General features: G+C 60.6%; 2 non-coding genes and 1 pseudogene across 2 annotated transcripts in view; all 3 read left to right on the top strand.

Annotated features, from left to right (window-relative positions):
* Positions 1–26: 26 nt before the first annotated feature.
* On the top strand, positions 27–2,398 carry LOC145274408 (small subunit ribosomal RNA; annotated as a pseudogene).
* A 395-nt stretch (positions 2,399–2,793) lies between these two features.
* LOC145274406 (5.8S ribosomal RNA) lies at positions 2,794–2,951 on the top strand. The gene has a single exon (XR_013866658.1). It is a non-coding gene; the product is annotated as a 5.8S ribosomal RNA (ribosomal RNA).
* A 595-nt stretch (positions 2,952–3,546) lies between these two features.
* LOC145274424 (large subunit ribosomal RNA) overlaps positions 3,547–5,878 on the top strand; it is a 5,721-nt gene continuing 3,389 nt past the window's right edge. Inside the window, exon 1 of the ribosomal RNA XR_013866664.1 lies at positions 3,547–5,878. This exon is cut by the window's right edge and continues 3,389 nt beyond it. This is a non-coding gene — a ribosomal RNA (large subunit ribosomal RNA).

The following is a 5,878-nucleotide window of genomic DNA, read 5'->3' as shown; positions in this document are numbered from 1 at the left end:
CGAAACAAAGTCCCAAATTCCAACGATACCTGGTTGATCCTGCCAGTAGTCATATGCTTGTCTCAAAGCTTAAGCCATGCAAGTGTAAGTTCACGCCACGCATTAGAACGGGCGAAACCGCGAATGGCTCAGGAACCGGACCTAATCCTCGGGACCGTATTCCTCCTCGGAGGCGATGGATAACTGTGGCAATTCTAGAGCTAATACATGTGACACAGGCCGCGATCGGTCGGCGCGCCGTCGTCGCCACGCCTCGCGCGCTGGCACCCGCGTCGGCCGTTCCGGGTCGCGGCGCTACATATTAGACTGAGACCGATGCGCGTCATTCCGTCCTCCCGTCGTCGGCGTTCCCGCTCGCGGGTCCGTTCGGTGGCGGGGCTCATAGGGCGGCGCGCTCCGCTTTGGTGACTCTGGATAACTCACTGGTCGATCGCACGAGCTTTCACGCCCGGCGACGGGTCTCTCGAGGGTCCGCCCTATCAACTGTCGACGGTCGGTTAAGTGCCTACCGTGGTTACTACGGGTAACGGGGAATCGGGGTTCGATTCCGGAGAGGGAGCATGCGAAACGGCTACCACATCCAAGGAAGGCAGCAGGCGCGCAAATTACCCACTCCCGGCACGGGGAGGTAGTGACGAAAAATAACGACGCGGGACTCTGTCGAGGCCCCGCGATCGGAATGAGTACACTTCAAATCCGTTAACGAGGACCAACCGGAGGGCAAGTCTGGTGCCAGCAGCCGCGGTAATTCCAGCTCCGGTAGCGTATATTAAAGTTGTTGCGGTTAAAAAGCTCGTAGTCCGAACTCGGGTTCGTGGTCGCGCAAGCGGCCCCGGGGCGGCGGCGCCATCGTCCGTCGTTGACTTTGGTCGTCCGTTCGCATTCCCGGCCCTTTCCGCCGGTGTCAACCGCTAGCATACCCGCCACGCGGTCCTGCCGGCGAGGTGGACGAGGAGGTCGTGATCGGGATCCGGGAAAAAAAAAAACAAGTGGTCGTCGGTTCGGTTCCGGGAGTAGTCTAACGGGGGGGTGCTACGTGTGTGTGTTTGGGTGTGTTCATTCGCATCCCCGCACTCTGACCCCCGCGCTTCTCTCCCTCTCCCTTTCCGCGCGTTCCTCTTTTTTTTTGAACCCCCCGGTCCGCTCCGAGTCCCTGCTTCGTGTCTTGTCTGCGCGCGTGTTGCGGTCGGCGGTTTCTCCTCCAAGGGTGCTCTTAACCGAGTGTCCGCGGCGGCCGGTACGTTCACTTTGAAAAAATTAGAGTGCTCAGAGCGGGCTGTTCAAGCTTGCATACGATAAGCATGGAATGATGGAAGAGGGCCTCGTCTACGTCTGTCGGTCTCCGTCTACGGCGAGGCAATGATCGAAGGGAGCGGTCGGGGCCACTCGTATTGCGACGTTAGAGGTGAAATTCTTGGATCGTCGCAAGACGAACTGCAGCGATGGCGTGTGGCAAGCACGTTTTCCTCGATCAAGAGCGAAAGTCGGAGGTTCGAAGACGATCAGATACCGTCGTAGTTCCGACCGTAAACGATGCCGACCGGCGATCCGCCGGCGTTCGCTTCCATGACCCGGCGGGTAGCCTGCGGGAAACCAGAGTTCGGTTCCGGGGGGAGTATGGTTGCAAAGCTGAAACTTAAAGGAATTGACGGAAGGGCACCACCAGGAGTGGAGCCTGCGGCTTAATTTGACTCAACACGGGAAAACTCACCCGGTCCGGACACCGGTAGGATTGACAGATCGATAGCTCTTTCTCGATTCGGTGGGTGGTGGTGCATGGCCGTTCTTAGTTGGTGGAGCGATCCGTCTGGTTGATTCCGATAACGAACGAGACTCCGGCCTGCTAACTAGTGCGCCGATGTCAGTGATTTTTACGGCGGGCTCGGCGTCCTCCGTGGCGCTCGGGTCCGGGTCGGTTTTCTCACGCACTTCTTAGAGGGACGGGTGGCAGAAAGCCACACGAGGCGGAGCGATAACAGGTCTGTGATGCCCTTAGATGTCCGGGGCCGCACGCGCGCTACACTGGAGGTATCAGCGGGGACTTCGCCCCGGCCCGAGAGGGTTGGGAAACCTCTGAACCACCTCCCGTGATAGGGATCGGGGCCTGTAACCAACCCCGTGAACGAGGAATTCCCGGTAGGCGCGGGTCAACAGCCCGCGTCGATCACGTCCCTGCCCTTTGTACACACCGCCCGTCGCTACTACCGATCGAACGGTCCGGTGAGGTCCTCGGATCTGGCCGACGACGCCGCCGGGCAGTGCGCGACGTGTCCGTCACGACACTCGTGCATCTACGCCTCGGCGTTCGATGCCTGGAGAAGACGACCGAACCCGATCGTTTAGAGGAAGTAAAAGTCGTAACAAGGTTTCCGTAGGTGAACCTGCGGAAGGATCATTACCGTTTTCCCGTTCGAGACTGGTTTGTTGTTTTCCGGCCTACCTCCTCTGTCTGTCGGCGTCAACGCCTCGAATGCGCGCAAACAAACCTATAAAAGGCGGAGCGAGAGATAGATTTGTGGTGACGCGGAGGTTTTTAAAGCCCCAGCTCTTCTTGCTTGCTTCCGCGTCTTACCACCTGTTTGTTTTTTCGCCCACCGCAAGTGATGGCCGCTTCTTCTTTGCCTTGTCGCCGCTTTATCGTTTTTTGTTTTTTTTGCAGCCGCTGTGCCACCGCCGCTAGCTAAAAACAAACTACTCGCGACATTGCAATGCCGTCACGCCTCCTCGCACAGACCTCCTCGCACACTACTAAATCTATATAAACAAAAACTAATATAAAAAACCCAAGTGCTGAACCCTGGACGGGGGATCACTCGGCTCGTCCGTCGATGAAGAGCGCGGCCAGCCGCGAGAACTGATGCGAATTGCAGGACTCAGTGAACATCGACACCTCGAACGCACATTGCGGCCCCGAGATCCCTTGTCTCGGGGCCACGTCCGGTCGAGAGGCGGAACGTTACATGTCTTTCTCCGTTAACGAAACGACATCTTGCCGTCCCCGTGCCCGCCCGGTCCTCGGCACGGTGGTAACCGGGACGTCGCAGGAGCGAGTGACGAGGGGGAAGAAAAATAAAAAAAGAATTGACTCCTTTCAATGTCTTTTTTTTTTTTAAAACCCTCTCCGGCCTCCTCCTTCGTCTCCCGCTGGCAGACCGCGGAGTCTTTTCCCTTTTCGACCGCGTGAAGAAACACTGTGGAGGAGGAGCAGGAGGAGTCTGTCCGAAAGCAGCCGAAGGGAGAACAAAACAAAAAAAAAAGCACCGACCTAACCGACTGCCGACGTAAGCGCCGCCTGCTCGTCTCGCTCTCTGCCTCATGAAGGTGTCTCTCAGCGACGCCTCGAGCAGCGCGACGAGCACGGCCGTCGCACCGTAAAAAGGTGGCCGCGTCGTAGGCAACGTCGGATGGGGAGGACCCACGCTTTTTTTTTAATTGTTGGCTTCTTCATTTTCGGTCGGACGGGCGCTATATCGGCCAGCCGTCGTCACACGGAGGGTACCGATCGAGATTCCTCTCCTCCAAACACCACACTCTACTAAAAACCGCCGCCCTCGGCTCGGACGAGACGACCCGCTGAACTTAAGCATATCGCTAAGCGGAGGAAAAGAAACCAACCGGGATTCCCTTAGTAACGGCGAGTGAACCGGGAGAAGCCCAACGCCGAATCCCGTCGCAAGTTAAAGGCTTCGGGACGTGTGGCGCATGGGTCGAAGGCAGCCGTTCGTTTTCGTCTCGCATAGTTCGGAGTTCCCTCGATCGGGGCCGCCCGCGGCGGGTGCCAGGCCCATTCGGTGCGGACGGCGAGCGACGGCCTTCGATCCGAGAGTCGGGTTGCTTGGGAACGCAGCCCAAATCGGGTGGTAAGCTCCATCCAAGGCTAAATACCGGGACGAGTCCGATAGTCGACAAGTACCGTGAGGGAAAGTTGAAAAGAACTTTGGAGAGAGAGTTCAAGAGAACGTGAAACCGCCCAGGGGTAAACGGGTGGGACCGCTCACCGCGATCGCGGGGGGACTCAGTCCGGTGCTGCCTAGGCTCGAGCCCAAACTCGATGTGTGTTCTTGAAAGAGAGGCCGTCGCGGCACAGGTCGTCGTTCGTCGTGTCCGCGGGGAACTCGTTCTCCGCGGGCCAGCTTTTGTGCCCGCGTCGCCGACGAAGGAGACGGGCCGCGTGGATAGCGGGAAGGGAAACGTGGTGACGACCGCGGCGTCGGTAGGTGGCTGCGTCGGTTGGCTGCGACGGAGGGGACTCGTCCTCTCGATCGCTGCTGCCGCCGGGCCCTAACCCGCCGCATCCGTCGCCGCCGCTTCTTCTTTCCTCCTGCTCCCTCCGCGCGCGACTCCGCTGCACCCGTCCCCTTCTCATCGCTCGGCGTAATCATGGCGCGGGCGCTTCGGCGCGACCTCCGCGCGGCCGGCACCGGACGCACTTCCCCTCCGGTCCGTCGTCGCGACCCGTTCCCGGCGTGCAGGTCGAACACGCGGGTTTTTTTCCGTAGGCGGCAGGCGTTTCATCACCCTGAAAACCCCCGTCTTCCCACCTTGTGAAGTCGGGGGCCACCGGCCGTCGGGCCCGCGAACGTAACTGCCCCTTTCTGCCGGGAACGGAGGAAATCTGACACGATCCGTTACACGTGGCGAGCCGGTCCGTTTTGATCCCGCCGGAAGTCGCGTGCGGGCGACGCACTCTGTGTGTCGCTCCTTAGGCGCCCCACCGTCTCGGGCGCGTGCGCGATGAGAGGCGGGATAGGACTGGCGCGGCCTCGCCGTCACGCACCTCGCCGACGTTTCGGGTTCTTGTCGGGGGCAACCCCGCCCGCGCCCGTTTCCGTTTCCGGAGAGGTCGCTCGGCGACGCTTTTTTACTCGAGCCGCCCGCCACCCCGGGTCAGCGACGTGCATCGGCAACCCACCCGACCCGTCTTGAAACACGGACCGAGGAGTCCTGGCCGTTCGCGAGTCGTAGGGGCCACCTCTGACTAACCCCGAAGGCGAAGCGAAAGCGAGAGAGCGTGTAGGAGGGCGTCGATCGGGAGAGGTGTCGTGGCAAAGTCGTCCGGGGGTCGTCGGGGGGTGTCGTCGGTCTCGTGCCGTCGTCTTCTCCTCGCCTCACCCGCCTCCGAGCCGTGCCCGATCCCGCCGGCGCGGCGTTTTCGGCCTTCCGCCGTCGCTGCTGCGGTGCCCGCAACTTTTCCTTTTTTCTCTCTTCCCGAGAGAGATAGGAGAGGGAAGGCTCGTGGCTGACGTGCGGTTGTTTTTCCCTCCTCCCCGAGAGGGGACCGGCGCATCTTCCAAAAAGGGGAATTGCCGGGCGCCAGCTTCCATATCCTCCTTCCGCCCATCGGTGAGATCCCGCGGCTTGAACTAGTCCTATTTTGTCGTCGAGTTTAGGCGCTGCGCGCGGGCGCATCACCCCCGGGTCGGTTTCCCCTTTTTCCGAGTACGACTCGGCCGACTCTGGCGTAGCGAGCGACCAGGGACCCGAAAGATGGCGATCCACGCCCGGTCGGGATGAAGCCAGAGGAAACTCTGGTGGAAGTCCGAAGCGCCTCTGACGTGCAAATCGATCGTCGGAACCGGGTGTAGGGGCGAAAGACCAATCGAGCCGTCTAGTAGCTGGTTCCCTCCGAAGTTTCCCTCAGGATAGCTGGCGCTCGATCGTCGCAATTCCATCCGGTAAAGCGAACGATTGGAGGCCCCGGGGCCGTTCACGGCCTCGACCTACTCTCGAACTCGGAACGGGTGGAACGGGCCGACTCTCCCGAACGACGGAGCCGACCCATCCGGCCGCCGCCGCCAGCACGCTTCGCTGGGCGGTTGGTCACCTCGAATGCGAGTGCCAAGTGGGCCACTTTTGGTAAGCAGAACTGGCGCTGTGG

The sequence above is a fragment of the Euprymna scolopes genome, unplaced genomic scaffold (genome assembly GCF_053919585.1).
Source record: "Euprymna scolopes isolate OS-2025 unplaced genomic scaffold, ASM5391958v1 sca38, whole genome shotgun sequence".
In the NCBI taxonomy this organism is placed as follows: Eukaryota; Metazoa; Mollusca; class Cephalopoda; order Sepiida; family Sepiolidae; genus Euprymna; species Euprymna scolopes.
Note: the sequence above shows the minus strand (reverse complement) of the source record. Positions and strands in the feature narration are given on the sequence as shown.